This window comes from Wyeomyia smithii, chromosome 2, assembly GCF_029784165.1.
Source record: "Wyeomyia smithii strain HCP4-BCI-WySm-NY-G18 chromosome 2, ASM2978416v1, whole genome shotgun sequence".
NCBI lineage: Eukaryota > Metazoa > Arthropoda > Insecta > Diptera > Culicidae > Wyeomyia > Wyeomyia smithii.
In genome coordinates, this window is record NC_073695.1 from 158,490,415 (window position 1) to 158,506,630 (window position 16,216).

General features: G+C 36.8%; 1 protein-coding gene and 1 long non-coding RNA gene across 5 annotated transcripts in view; one reads left to right on the top strand and one right to left on the bottom strand.

Annotated features, from left to right (window-relative positions):
- Positions 1–16,216, top strand: part of LOC129721825 (uncharacterized) — a 669,416-nt gene that overhangs the window by 641,440 nt on the left and 11,760 nt on the right. The window lies entirely within an intron of this gene.
- On the bottom strand, positions 5,508–9,902 carry LOC129721828 (uncharacterized). The gene is made up of 4 exons (XR_008727501.1): positions 9,693–9,902; positions 8,289–8,516; positions 6,895–7,122; positions 5,508–5,722 (listed from the first exon to the last, which is right to left on the bottom strand). It is a non-coding gene; the product is annotated as an uncharacterized LOC129721828 (long non-coding RNA).

A 16,216-nucleotide genomic window follows, 5' to 3' on the forward strand; every position in this document is an offset into this window, starting at 1 on the left:
TATAGCAGTAACCTTGTCTTCGTCGGGTCTGTGACCTTGACTCGTAAGCACATGTCCGTAGAATTTACCTGAGCATTCACACAGTTTCAATTTTGATTTATGCTGCTATGCATTCGACACCATCGACTCCTTAGATAACTTCTTGGAGTTTCAACTGAAAAATTTCAGGGGCTGAAGCGATACCGAATGGAAGACGAGTCCATCGATATCGACAGAAAGGCGTCCAAAAAGTTGTCAGTTTACTGCTCGGCTCATCGAGCACTACGTGCCAGAAACCTTTTCTGGCATCAACAGTAGAGTGGCCATATTTTATATGGCCCTTTTTGAAACTATCGATCTTACCGAGCGCCGGGCTGGAAAAGTTTTCTTTTGACCTCTACAATAAGCCACAAAAATTTGGAGTTGATCGGAGTTTATTTGATAGACCCACAAAGCGCATATATTTTAGAAATCGATTTATACGAAAATTGTACGGTTTTTTAATTACCTTACCATATGTCTCTCGCTAAACGTATTTCAATATACTTATTTTTTATAAAATAATAATTTTATTATTCTAATTTAAGTTTAAAATGATCTATAACTTTTGATGTTTGTTAAAAAGTGCGGATTTTGAATGAGATGGATATTTTTTCGGTATGAATCAACAACATGCAATATAAACTGAATTTTGTCTCCATTATGAATTGAAACACGGTTACAATCTTTCATAATTTACATCGAGTAATTTTTAAAGTTCCGCCTTGCAATTGCTGTGGTATTATAACTCTGTCTTGGTACAACAGGCACTTGTCAACTATCTCTAAATCGTGCCTATTAGAAAAAATGTTAATTAGGCGTTTGTCAAGTCGCTTAGGCCAACCGTTTTGCATATCACGGTGCTCCCACAGACCGTTATTATAAAAAAAAATGCACCAAAGAATCTGAGTACGCCATTCGATTCGTTATGACGTCCAGAATCTCTGGTCAAAATTTCAAAATCATCGTAAGGTACATTTTTGAGTAATGCCCTTTTGAAGGTCGTAAAGTACAAAAAAGTGATATTAACACGACGAATTACTCAATGTAAAGCACGTTTTCAGCCATAATTTCATGAAACAACTTCCAAAATAGTTTCTACACATTCCAAGTATAATATTTCAAGACATTTACAATTGGTGGAAAGATTTATTTCAAAATCCCAAAGTGCACAGTGGTCTAAATTCGAAAAATCGTGATCGTTCTAGATTTGACTATGAAAAATTGATTTTATGTACTCAATGTCTTCAGCAAAATTGTTTCATAGAACAAGGCCTTACTTTTGGCGTTTTTGGTTTTTCCATCAATCCATCTAACAGTTAGATAAAATAAATATTTTTTCTAATTATCAATATACCGGATTGCTTTCTTCAGCAAAGTTGTGGAAAATTTTAAAAGAAAAACCATTGCTGAATACTGCGATGTCCTATCTGTACGTTGAACACGACAAAATAGAGTTTTTTGTGGAACACCCCTCCTCAAAATCAGTTTTTTGTCTATAATTACGTCTGTAGTGGTCAAAACAATGCAAAATGCTCTAATAATTTATGCATTCAACTAAGTTTTCCTCAAGACTTTGTAAAATTTATTGTTTTGACATTTACAGAAAAAATTATAGACAAAAAACTGATTTTAAGGAGGGGTGTTCCACAAAAAACTCTATTTTGTCGTGTTCAACGTACAGATAGGACACCGCAGTATTCAGCAATTGTTTTTCTTTTTAAATTTTCCACAACTTGGCTGAAGGAAGCAATCCGGTGTATTGAAAATTAGAAAAAGTATTTTTTTTATTTAACTGTTAGGTGGATTGATCGAAAAACCAAAAACGCCAAAAGTAAGGCCTTGTTCCATGAAACAATTTTGCTGAAGACATTGAGTACATTAAATCAATTTTTCATGGTCAAATCTAGAACGATCACGATTTTTCGAATTTAGACCACTGTGCACCGTGGGATTTTCAAATAAATCTTTCCGCCAATTGTAAATGTCTTGAAATATAATACTTGGAGTGTGTAGAAACTATTTTGGAAGTTGTTTCATAAAATTATGGCTGAAAAACGTGATTTACATTGAGTATTTCGTCGTTTTAATATCACTTTTTTGTACTTTACGACCTTCAAAAGGGCATTACTCAAAAATGTACCGTACGATGATTTTGAAATTTTGACCAGAGATTCTGGACGTCATAACGAATCGAATGGCGTACTCAGATTCTTTGGTGCATTTTTTTTATAATAACGGTCTGTGGGAGCACCGTGATATATTCAATAATTTCTTGTAGAAATTTGTCACTTTTAGTCATTCTTGCAACCATTTTTGTATCTTTTGGGATTTCATTTCCAAAATTTATGCTTCTAATCATTTCTTCGTCTAATTCTTTAGGAACAACTTCTTCCGATGCAGATCTCGAACTAAAATCCGCATTACCCAATTTGGAAGAAGACCTGTATTGTATTTCAAATTCGTATATCGATAGTTCCAAAATAAACCATTGTAGCCTTGTCACATATATCGAGTTTTACCCGCTTTTCCGAAAATCCCCACTAAAGGTTTGTGGTCTGTGAAAACCGTGAATTTTTTTCCATAAAGGAATTTATGAATTTTTTTAATTGTGCAAACCAAGGTGAGTGCTTCTAAATGTAAAATGAGGTACTTCTTCTGAGCTGAATTTAAGGAAAATGAAGTAAAACATATGGGTGTTTCTATTCTATTTACTATATGAGAAATCACTCCTCCAAGACCGTAGCCGGATGCATCTGTTACCACAACTATAGGTTTTTGTGGGTCGTAAAATTCCAGAAAATCAGTTTTAGTTAGTAAATTTTTACTCTCTTGAAATGCTTTTTCGCAATTGTCGTCCCATATGTATTTAACATTAGTTTTCAATAAATTGTATAAATAATACAGCTTTGAAGACAACCTAGGTAAAAATTTGTTATAATAATTTATTAATCCTAAATAAGATTTTAGTTCCGTCACATTTTGTGGCACCTTTGCCTTTTGAATAGTTGAAATTTTATCTGGACATGGTGATAGACCCCTTCCATTCAAAATATGTCCTGAATAAGGTAATTTGGATACAAAGAATTTACATTTTTCCCAATTTACTTTTATATTTACGGAGGATAACCTCTCCAAAACAGAATACAGTTTGTTCTTGCATTCTTCCAGATTTTTACCCGCTATTAACACATGGTCTAAATAACAAAAAGCATTTTCTATTCCTTTTAGTATTTGATCCATCCCCTGTTGAAAAATAGAAGCGCTTGAAGAGGCTCCTTGTGGTAACCTGTTATAAGTATATAATCCTTTAATTGTGTTTATAACCATAAACCGCCTCGACCATTCCGTAAGTGATAATTGTGTGTATGCCCCCTCCAAATCTAAAGCGCAAAATACTTTACATCCTGCCAAACCCGCGAATAAATCTTGTGCGGTTGGTAGGGGATACGTGTTAGGGATGATTACTTTATTTATAGAGACTTTGCAGTCAATTACCAAACGGATCTAGTTATTTTTTTTATGACTTAAACAACTAGAGACGCCCATTCACTTGTTTTTATCGGGGTAATTACCTTTTCCTACTCTTGTTTGTCTAAATAAACAGAAACTTTATCTTTTAAACGATAAGGGACGTTATATGCTTTTTTAAAAATGTGTATATTTTCTTTAAGAATCAAATCAGCCTCGAAACCTTTAATTGGTTTTGAGAAATCTTTTTTAAAAACATCGCTAAATTGTTCTTTGATACGGGTCACAATATCACCGCTGTTTATATTTACCACATTTTTTATTGATTCGCAATCAGTAAAATATTGTCTCCAATTGGGATAAAATACGTCTAACCAAGTTCTACCAAACAAAGGGGATGGAATCATTATCACAGTCCAAAATCAAAAGTTTTAATCTATTTTCCCTCCCTTTAAATTTTACCAGCATATTTGCTTCCCCCTCAATTTTTAATTTATTGCCATTTACTACAATTAATTTCTTGAAACTTTGTAAAAGAGGGTTTTTGAAATTTGCATAATATTGCTTTTTACCCATAACTGATACCGAAGAACCGCAGTCTATTTCCATTTCTATGTCTAAATTTTCTCTATTAACATATATCAGGCAAGGGTTATTTATATTATTAATAGAAGAAACTTGCATGCATTTAAGATCACCTTCATCACGATCATTATCTTTGTCAGAGTCGCTCTCTAGACCAATACCTCTCCATTCGCTCATAATCTCTTCAGGAACACCCTCTTGCGGGCGCCATGGCTGACCAACGAATATAACAGAGTCCCTTCTCATGTTTTCCAGTTTGAAACACTTGCGCTTAATGTGTTCCTTGATACCGCAAAAGTCACAAACCATTAGTGTATAATCTGGTCGCCTCCTGTTGTTGTTGTCCAAATACCATTCTGCAGGTTTATACCCTCTACCTCTTTGGTTAGTAGGTTGGAACCTATCTCCTAGCCTCTCTTTTACGCTGCCCCTCTGATTACCAAATCGATTAGCTGGGTGTCCAAATCTATTACCAGTCATTCTTGAACCGCTGTTCCAACTGTAGGACGAGCCCGGATTAGCCATCGTACTGTGTGATGCTATCCTTCCTTGGTCCTGCGCAATCGTTGAATTAGTTTCGAAACTCTTAGCGTTGCTGTCCGCCATTTTCCAAGTAGTCAGGAACCGTTCTGTCGCCTCTAGGGTATTCATGTTTTCATTTATTAGTTTTTCCGTAAACCCGTATCACGAACACCCGAAATAATCCTATCTATAATTGCCGCGTCTTTAAAGTTGCCAAATGAGCAAAATTCTGCTTAAAGTTTCAAGGCGAGAACAGAATCTTCTAAGGATTCAGTCGGTTGTTGAACTCGGTTGTTAAATTTTAATCTTTGAATCAAGTCAGATTCCACTTTATCGAAACTTCAATTTGCTAATGATCTCATCATAAGTCGTAGAACGGACCTGACCATTTGGAAATATTAATTTCATTTCTTTGTACACGGCAGGTCCAGATAATGCAATGAAATGCGCTTTCCTGTCCGCTTCCGGTACTTTGTTTACTATGAAAAAATTATCCAACCGTTCAGCCCACTCTGTGAAGGAATTTCCTTTACGGAACGGTTCTATGGTTATGCTTATTTGAGCCATTTAGGCCAAGAATATTTATAATAATGCAAAGGTATTTATTGAAAATAAATCAAATAGTAGCTTAATATCTGAGAAAGAACAAAAAAAACTTGAAAATATTCAAATTAAAAATTCAAAAATATTTAGAATATTTAAAAAAAAATAAAAAAAATTGTGTAAAAATAATTTAGAAAAAAATTTCTCAAGTTATTAAAAAAATATTTAAATTAAATATTATGAAAATATTTGAAAAAATATTTATAAAAATATTTAAGCAAAAAAAAATTATTAAAAGAAAATCTCAAATTTAAGCTCCGTTGAAATTCAATAGTAAAAAAAATTAATCTTCCTACCTTACACACGTGGTTTTCTTTTTGTATTATTTCAGCCAATAAGCCGCTGCAGTGTGTCCTTTACTTCTATCCTTGTGCCACTCTTTGGCGTCAACGACCCTTGCCGTTATTATTTGATGTATCCCTGTTCCTTAGGCTTTATTCCTTTGTTCCTTAGGCTTTGTTCCTTTGTCCCTTAGGCTTTGTTCCTTTGTTCCTTAGGCTTTGTTCCTGCGCCTTTACCAGTCCTAAAACAAAAGAACAAAATGATATTAGTTTTGAATTAATTTTTATATTGTGCTGAAACGCAAGTTCAATTGAATGCAACACATGGTACACGAAGAATGTGTTAAATTTTAACAAACAATATGGTCGACTGTTGTCGACTTTACTCTATATGACCCCTACCCGAGAAGAACAAAATGGCTACAAATAATTTCGACCGCGTGTCGAAAATCCACTTTTTAACCGGGATCAGTCATTTTTGAACCGCTGTTCCAACTGTAGGACGAGCCCGGATTAGCCATCGTACTGTGTGATGCTATCCTTACTTGGTCCTGCGCAATCGTTGAATTAGTTTCAAAACTCTTAGCGTTGCTGTCCGCCATTTTCCAAGTAGTCAGGAACCGTTCAGTCGCCTCTAGGGTATTCATGTTTTCATTTATTAGTTTTTCCGTAAACCCGTATCACGAACACCCGAAATAATCCTATCTATAATTGTCGCGTCTTTAAAGGTGCCAAATGAGCAAAATTCTGCTTAAAGTTTCAAGGCGAGAACAGAATCTTCTAAGGATTCAGTCGGTTGTTGAACTCGGTTGTTAAATTTTAATCTTTGAATCAAGTCAGATTCCACTTTATCGAAACTTCAATTTGCTAATGATCTCATCATAAGTCGTAGAACGGACCTGACCATTTGGAAATATTAATTACATTTCTTTGTAAACGGCAGGTCCAGATAATGCAATGAAATGCGCTTTCCTGTCCGCTTCCGGTACTTTGTTTACTATGAAAAAATTATCCAACCGTTCAGCCCACTCGGTGAAGGAATTTCCTTTACGGAACGGTTCTATGGTTATGCTTATTTGAGCCATTTAGGCCAAGAATATTTATAATAATGCAAAGGTATTTATTGAAAATAAATCAAATAGTAGCTTAATATCTGAGAAAGAACAAAAAAAACTTGAAAATATTCAAATTAAAAATTCAAAAATATTTAGAATATTTCAAAATAAAAAAAATCGTGTAAAAATAATTTAGAAAAAAATTTCTCAAGTTATTAAAAAAATATTTAAATTAAATATTATGAAAATATTTGAAAAAATATTTATAAAAATATTTAAACAAAAAAAAATTATTAAAAGAAAATCTCAAATTTAAGCTCCGTTGAAATTCAATAGTAAAAAAAAATTAATCTTCCTACCTTACACACGTGGTTTTCTTTTTGTATTATTTCAGCCAATAAGCCGCTGCAGTGTGTCCTTTACTTCTATCCTTTGTGCCTCCCTTTGGCGTCAACGACCCTTGCCGTTGTTATTTGATGTCTCCTTGTTCCTTAGGCTTTATTCCTTTGTTCCTTAGGCTTTGTTCCTTTGTCCCTTAGGCTTTGTTCCTTTGTTCCTTAGGCTTTGTTCCTGCGCCTTTACCAGTCCTAAAACAAAAGAACGAAATGATATTAGTTTTGAATTAATTTTTATATTGTGCTGAAACGCAAGTTCAATCGAATGCAACACATGGTACACGAAGAATGTGTTAAATTTTAACATACAATATGGTCGACTGTTGTCGACTTTACCCTATATGACCCCTACCCGAGAAGAACAAAATGGCTACAAATAATTTCGACCGCGTGTCGAAAATCCACTTTTTAACCGGGATCAGTCATTCTTGAACCGCTGTTCCAACTGTAGCACGAGCCCGGATTAGCCATCGTACTGTGTGATGCTATCCTTCTTTGGTCCTGCGCAATCGTTGAATTAGTTTCAAAACTCTTAGCGTTGCTGTCCGCCATTTTCCAAGTAGTCAGGAACCGTTCAGTCGCCTCTAGGGTATTCATGTTTTCATTTATTAGTTTTTCCGTAAACCCGTATCACGAACACCCGAAATAATCCTATCTATAATTGCCGCGTCTTTAAAGTTGCCAAATGAGCAAAATTCTGCTTAAAGTTTTAAGGCGAGAACAGAATCTTCTAAGGATTCAATCGGTTGTTGAACTCGGTTGTTAAATTTTAATCTTTGAATCAAGTCAGATTCCACTTTATCGAAACTTCATTTTGCTAATGATCTCATCATAAGTCGTAGAACGGACCTGACCATTTGAAAATATTAATGTCATTTCTTTGTACACGGCAGGTCCAGATAATGCAATGAAATGCGCTTTCCTGTCCGCTTCCGGTACTTTGTTTTCTATGAAAAAATAATCCAACCGTTCAGCCCACTCTGTGAAGGAATTTCCTTTACGGAACGGTTCTATGGTTATGCTTATTTGAGCCATTTAGGCCAAGAATATTTATAATAATGCAAAGGTATTTATTGAAAATAAATCAAATAGTAGCTTAATATCTGCGAAAGAACAAAAAAAACTTGAAAATATTCAAATTAAAAATTCGAAAATATTTAGAATATTTCAAAAAAAATTGTGTAAAAATAATTTAGAAAAAATTTCTAAAGTTATTAAAAAAATATTTAAATTAAATATTATGAAAATATTTGAAAAAATATTTATAAAAATATTTAAGCAAAAAAAAATTATTAAAAGAAAATCTCAAATTTAAGCTCCGTTGAAATTCAATAGTAAAAATAAATTAATCTTCCTACCTTACACACGTGGTTTTCTTTTTGTATTATTTTAGCCAATAAGCCACTGCAGTGTGTCCTTTACTTCTATCCTTTGTGCCACCCTTTGGCGTCAACGACCCTTGCCGTTATTATTTGATGTCTCCTTGTTCCTTAGGCTTTATTCCTTTGTTCCTTAGGCTTTGTTCCTTTGTCCCTTAGGCTTTGTTCCTTTGTTCCTTAGGCTTTGTTCCTGCGCCTTTACCAGTCCTAAAACAAAAGAACAAAATGATATTAGTTTTGAATTAATTTTTATATTGTGCTGAAACGCAAGTTCAATTGAATGCAACACATGGTACACGAAGAATGTGTTAAATTTTAACATACAATATGGTCGACTGTTGTCGACTTTACCCTATATGACCCCTACCCGAGAAGAACAAAATGGCTACAAATAATTTCGACCGCGTGTCGAAAATCCACTTTTTAACCGGGATCAGTCATTCTTGAACCGCTGTTCCAACTGTAGCACGAGCCCGGATTAGCCATCGTACTGTGTGATGCTATCCTTCTTTGGTCCTGCGCAATCGTTGAATTAGTTTCAAAACTCTTAGCGTTGCTGTTCGCCATTTTCCAAGTAGTCAGGAACCGTTCAGTCGCCTCTAGGGTATTCATGTTTTCATTTATTAGTTTTTCCGTAAACCCGTATCACGAACACCCGAAATAATCCTATCTATAATTGCCGCGTCTTTAAAGTTGCCAAATGAGCAAAAATTCTGCTTAAAGTTTTAAGGCGAGAACAGAATCTTCTAAGGATTCAATCGGTTGTTGAACTCGGTTGTTAAATTTTAATCTTTGATTCAAGTCAGATTCCACTTTATCGAAACTTCAATTTGCTAATGATCTCGTCATAAGTCGTAGAACGGACCTGACCATTTGGAAATATTAATTTCATTTCTTTGTACACGGCAGGTCCAGATAATGCAATGAAATGCGCTTTCCTGTCCGCTTCCGGTACTTTGTTTACTATGAAAAAATTATCCAACCGTTCAGCCCACTCTGTGAAGGAATTTCCTTTACGGAACGGTTCTATCGTTATGCTTATTTGAGCCATTTAGGCCAAGGATATTTATAATAATGCAAAGGTATTTATTGAAAATAAATCAAATAGTAGCTTAATATCTGAGAAAGAACAAAAAAAAACTCGAAAATATTCAAATTCAAAATTCAAAAATATTTAGAATATTTCAAAAAAAATAAAAAAAAATGTGTAAAAATAATTTAGAAAAAAATTTCTCAAGTTATTTAAAAAATATTTAAATTAAATATTATGAAAATATTTGAAAAAATATTTAAAAAACATTTAAGCAAAAAAAATTATTGAAAGAAAATCTCAAATTTAAGCTCCGTTGAAATTCAATAGTAAAAAAAAATTAATCTTCCTACCTTACACACGTGGTTTTCTTTTTGTATTATTTCAGCCAATAAGCCGCTGCAGTGTGTCCTTTACTTCTATCCTTTGTGCCACCCTTTGGCGTCAACGACCCTTGCCGTTATTATTTGATGTCTCCTTGTTCCTTAGGCTTTATTCCTTTGTTCCTTAGGCTTTGTTCCTTTGTCCCTTAGGCTTTGTTCCTTTGTTCCTTAGGCTTTGTTCCTGCGCCTTTACCAGTCCCAAAACAAAAGAACAAAATGATATTAGTTTTGAAATAATTTTTATATTGTGCTGAAACGCAAGTTCAATTGAATGCAACACATGGTACACGAAGAATGTGTTAAATTTTAACATACAATATGGTCGACTGTTGTCGACTTTACCCTATATGACCCCTACCCGAGAAGAACAAAATGGCTACAAATAATTTCGACCGCGTGTCGAAAATCCACTTTTTAACCGGGATCACTTAATTAGCACAGCACAGAATAACTAGTTTTCCAGCCCTTTACTGTATTTCACACTGCAGGATAACCACTCTACACACTTAAATTTTTTTGCCGGGTCTCGGTAATTTTTGCCGAGAACGGCACCACTGAGTGCTCGGTTAGAAAAAAATGACAGCTGTCACATTTTTTCGAAAATCTCGGTTCAACCTAACTGAAGTTTCGGCACAAAATATTAACGAGCCGAAATATCAGTTAGGTGAACCGAGATTCACGAAAAAATGTGACAGCTGTCATTATTTTTTTAACCGAGCACTCAGTGGTGCCGTTCTCAGCAATAAATTACCGAGACCCGGCAAAAAATTTTAAGTGTGTATGGTTTCATTTCTTGCCTTGCAGCGGAACACTTGATGCGCACTACCAAACAGTAAGAATTATGAAACTCCTGCTGTACTTCAACAAAGAATTTATCACTAATTTCCCCTCTTTTCTCGATGTATAAAAATTTTTAAAACTCCAATTGGATATACCACGGAATTTTATCACTAATTTCACTTTTTTCCCTCGTCGCCAGCTTTTGTATCTGGGTACTTAATGATTATAAGACCCTTATACTTTTAAAACACTATCACCATATTTTAGGGGTTCCGACCCCAGGAAAAAAGACAGCTTACCTAAGCTTTAAACTGCCGAAAGAGAACACCAGCAAACGTTGAATCCAAAAAAGGAAAGTCCAAATAAAACTCCGGGGAGATAGTTAATGGGGTTCTTCAACTAGCACTTTAATAAACACTTTTCACTTTGAGGTATGAATAGTGATGGGAAACTTATCGATACTTATAGATAATATCGATAAATGCTGGTCATCGATATTATCGCTAATTTTTTGACGTTAACGATAATTATCGATATTTAAGGGTAAGCACAAGTCAGTGCGGTAGGCTACTGGAGGAGACCCAAAAGAAGGAGACCTCACCTACCCTACCCCAGGAGATGCTTTTGCCGCTAGGTCAGGGGCGACTCGTCCATAGGTGAAACCTGTGCAATGCACATGGGGACTTCAGGCAAAAAATGAATCTAAAATCCATATTCATGCTCTTATTTTCTTATTTTTTAGTTTTATTTTTGAATAATAACAACGGAATTACTTGCTTTTATTCGCGGATAAAATTGTAATTACTTCCCCAAACTCTGATTTTCAGAATTTATAGTTGAACAGGTAGGTTCAGCAGCCACGAGTCGCCCCTGCGCTAGGTATTTGTTGAGTGCTGCTATTCGACAAGATTTAGCATTGTTGGGGGTGGTGTAAAGGTTCGCCCCGGGTGTCACTGAGTGTCTGAGAAATAATGGTAACTAAAAAAGTATTTATAGTTTTTAGTTTCCTAAGAACAGATGAGTTCGACAACTTAGTACTGGAGTACTTTGAAAAAATATCCAAACTTTTTGCAACATCTCATAAAAAGCAATGATACGAAATTGTAATAAAATGCATTTTCTTTGGCTTGCCAACTCTTATAATGTGATGGACATGCATGTGTTTGTGTGTTTTCGCTTCCAAGTTTTGGCCATTTAAAAATTGACAGAATTTTGCCTGCATCCATTATTTCCCTTATTATACAACCTTCAAAATGAACTTCGGCTTGAAACTACTTGTAGAAAGCACTCCTGGCGTAAAACCCGAAGACTTTCCAAAACAAACTGTTTAACTCGTACGGTTGTTTGAATTTTCATTTGCAGTATCGTAAGATTTGTCATTCAAGGCCTTAACACAATGGATACGTTGCGGCTGCGTTTGCGGCAACTTGACAGTTAGCCCATACATTTACTGTCACATTGACGTCAACGCAACGCAAACGTATCCATTCTGTTTGGGCCATCACTGTCTCTGTTTTTAACAAATTTATATAGCAAAATTGCATTTGTCGAATAACGTTTGCGGTAAAAAAATTGACAAAAATTGCCGATTTTTCATGGGTTTTCCTTTAATCGCATTGACGAAACTAGCAGTTAGCAAAAAAAATTGTCAAACTCTAACTGGGATGGCGAAAAAAGTGAAGTGTGCACGTTCGAAGAATGGTACCCCGCCGCGTCAAAAACGGACATCGTGCGGCACTTTGTGGACGCCGGGTATGCCGGTTCTGGCATCTACAACATCTTGACACTATTGGACAACGATCAGAGCATCGAAAGAAAGCCCGGCTCCGGGCGGCCAACGACCCTGAGCGACAAAAAGCTTCAAAGGATGCTGAAGAGGAAGACCGAGGGAAAGGTGGCTAAATTGCTGCGTGCACTTGGCCGAGAGGTTGGTGCTTGCTCTAAAACAGTGAAAAAGCATCTGGAGAACATGGATATACATGCAGGAAGCGGCAGTACCGTTCACTGGTCTCGGAGCGGCAGGCAATGACGCAGCGACAGCGGTTGAATAAGATGGTCAAGTCGATTTTCCCGGCAAATCGCGACGTGGCAGTGGTATTGGACGACTAGACCTATCTCACTCTGGATGGCAACGACTAGCAAGGTTCTTCGTATTTTACCTCTCCCACGAAGGAAGTGAGCACCGAGGTAAAGTTGATTTCAAAGACCAAGTTCCCCAAGAAGGTGCGGCTGTGGCTAACAATCAGCGAAAAAGGGATGTCAAAGTTGCTCTTTTTTCGCTCAGGGCTGGCCGTGAACGGAAAAATTTATGGTACGAAGTGCCTGACAGAAGTTGCGTCGTTCATCAAGAAATACCATAAGCGCGAAGACACAGTGTTCTGGCCAGATTTTACGTCGACCAACTACTCGAAGCGATCGGTGGAGGAGATGGAGCGGCTGAATATCGATGTGGTACCGAAATCGGCGAATCCGCCCAATGTCCCCACCTGCTTCCCATCGAGAATTTCTGGGCAAACTTGAAGCGCAAGATCTATTCCAACAATTTTGTCACGAAAACGGAGGAGGAATTAATAAAAAAAAAAACGAAGAAAGAGCTTAACAACATGGCTGCACGCATGTTTTCGTGCGCTTTGGCGAATATTCCGGTTAACTGCCGGAAGGCTGCACGCAAGGACGTAATATTTTTTTGTGAGGAAGCTAACATGATAACCTTCCATGGGAAATTTATCCAACTCAATTATCCGTCCTAAATAGTTTTTTTTTCATCACCATCTGAAAAAAATTTATTTAACGCAAACTTTAGCTGTCAAATTATCGATACTTATTGATAATATCGATAAAAGCCCCGGAATTATCGATTGTTATCGATGTCCGTTTTGGGCGATATTTCCCATCACTAGGTATGAAACAGAACTGAACGCTGGAGACCAGCTCCAGGTCGTTTTATTATTGTCACACATTTTTCGACAGTGTTGCCGTTTAGGTGACATTTATTACAAGGTGGACACTGAAAAAAAAATATATATATGAAACCCACTGCTCGAAAAGCAGGGGTATAACAGATCAACATAAGGTCTACCGACTATATTTGTTACAATATTACCGTCCTAATGAACTAGATCTTTAGTGCTGAACTATTTCTTAGAAAAATGATAATAATACTAAAACTAACATTAAATTTATACGCAAAGTTCCAAATTATAATTTCCAGAATACTACATTGCCAATGAAGTCGGAATTTGCTTCACCATTTCGAATTTAACGGTTCACTTCACGGATCTGCTGCAATTAAGTACGATTTTGGGTATAATCACTGAATGGCAGATTCAGACCCTCTAACGTATATAAGAGATCATTCATTTATCACGTAACGTACTCAGAGTAGGGAGGTATTCAACGAAGTGTTCGACAGCCGGATGCCCCCATGCAAAATTGCGTTTCTTAGGGGTGGGAGGTACTCAAAATTGTCAAAATTTACCGCCACGTAATATGTGAATGTCCCTAATGATATGTTTTTATAATAAAAGAGTATTTCGACGCAAAATATACAACTATTTTAAGAAACAAAGGCCAAAAACTGCAAAAAGTGATAGAAAACCAGCGAGTTTTATGAGAATCAAATTTTTCCAAAATAAGCGCTTTGTGGGTTCATTCAATGAGCTTGGATCAACTTCAAATTTTTATGGCTTATTATTGGAGTAAAAAGGAAACTTTTCCCGCCCGGCGCTCATCGAAATCGCATGATGTTGCAAAAAAGGCCACTATAATCAACAGTCAAAAAAACCTTAGGGTTGCCTAGCTCTGGGAGTATCTCATCCAGAGTTACAAATTGCAAATTGGGTCTTTTCAAAGTATTATTCAAAGGCACTGGATCCAAGCAAATACGAACACCTGAATCTGGCCCACCACGTTGAACAATCACCAGGTTACTTACCCAGTCTGTATGATAGGTCTGTATGATAGGTTTTGTCGATGTGGAGGTTGAATTGAAGGTTTTATCGATTTATCCACTCCCAAAGAAACTACACCTGGCAGTTTTCCATAACCGGAGAAAAGACCGTGAGGGTCGTTAATTATTTTCTGAGCTTCGACCCTATAGGTGTTCATCAGCTTGTTCGGTGAATTCTCGTGATGTTCCAGAAATGATACAGATCGACAAAACTTAACAAATGCTAGTTCACGTGACGCTTTAGCTGATAACAGAGGACGATGATCACCTACCACGACCTGTAACACCAAACGGGATTTTCGGTCGAGCCGGCGACATGGGACTTTTACCTGACCCAGCACGTGGATAGGGTTGCCACCAAAACTTTGAAGACGAAAATTGGTTGGTTGTAATAAGGGACGAGGATTTCCGGACAGCTTAACGAGATAATCAAAGCCAATGAGACTTGTGTTGGCACCGGTATCTAGCTCACAAAGTACTGCGTTCCATTGCTTGGCAAATTTAAGCTCCAACTCTGCTAAGACACTGCCTCCACTGCTGGAATTGTCATATACTTTTCCGATTTCGTATTCTACTTCACTCGGTTGCGACGATGCATCACTATCGCAGTCAGATTCCGATCCTTCTGTATCACTCCCTTCTTGCACTTGCTTTACCTTTTTGAACTTTCGACTCTTGGGTTTTCCACTTGCTTACATACTTTCCCAAAGTGATTCTTGCCATGGCAACGATGGCAGCGCTTGCCGAAGGCTGGACATACACCTTTCACGAACTCATGTCTGTCACCGCAAAACTTACATCTGGGTTAGAAGCTTTTGAATCTCCTTTATCTTTTCGAATTTTGTTTACTTCCGATTGTTTAACCGATACACCGAGTTCTACTGCTCTTGCCGAGGCAATTTCTTCAGCCCTACACAAGTCGACTGCTTTCTCAAAGGTAATGCCAGACATGGTTATAAGCTTCAAACGAAGGTGTGGCCACTTATTGGATGTTACCAACTTGAATGTTGTCAGTTCCGTAGTCAGGTTACCTAACTTGGCTAACCTGGCTAGCATCTTCAAACTAGAGCAAAAATCATCTGTGGATTCTCCTTGCATTTGCACTGCACTGAAAAAATCTAGACGATCCACATTCACATTTGGTTTTGGTACGACAATTGCTTTGATGGCTTTCAAGGTCTCTTCCGGATTCACTTTCTGCTCATCTGTTAGCTCGAAATTGAAAAACTTTTTTCGAGTGGATTCACCGATTATGGACAAAAGGAAACTAACTTTTTTTGAATTGTCCGTGGCTGGCCACTGCTGCATGCCAATGGCGCTAGCCAGAGCCGGATTTAAGGGGGGGCCCAGGGGGCCCGGGCCCCGGGCCCCCACATTTTTGGGGCCCCCACAAAACGAGAAAAAGTTCTTTTCTCTATCAAAAATGAGATTCAATCAAAAGTTCAATTTACAGTAAGGAAATTTTAACAGACCATTTCAATCTGAAACTTTCCTTCAGTGTTATTTTTTCGCGAGCGCCAATATCACAACCACATCCATAAGATTTCACCTTCGATTCTCTTGGAATGACACACATTAACACACCATTTGAATCGAACCAGCGCGCATGGGAAATCAAGCAGGAAAGAAGATAATCCACAAGTTTTTTAATACATTGCTGTTGATTCCGAAAATAAGTTTACCTATCCGAATCAGGGACACTAGATTTGCGTTGCAAAATGCAGATTTTCAGAGTCCGTGTGCAGATTTTATTGACCTGCAGAAG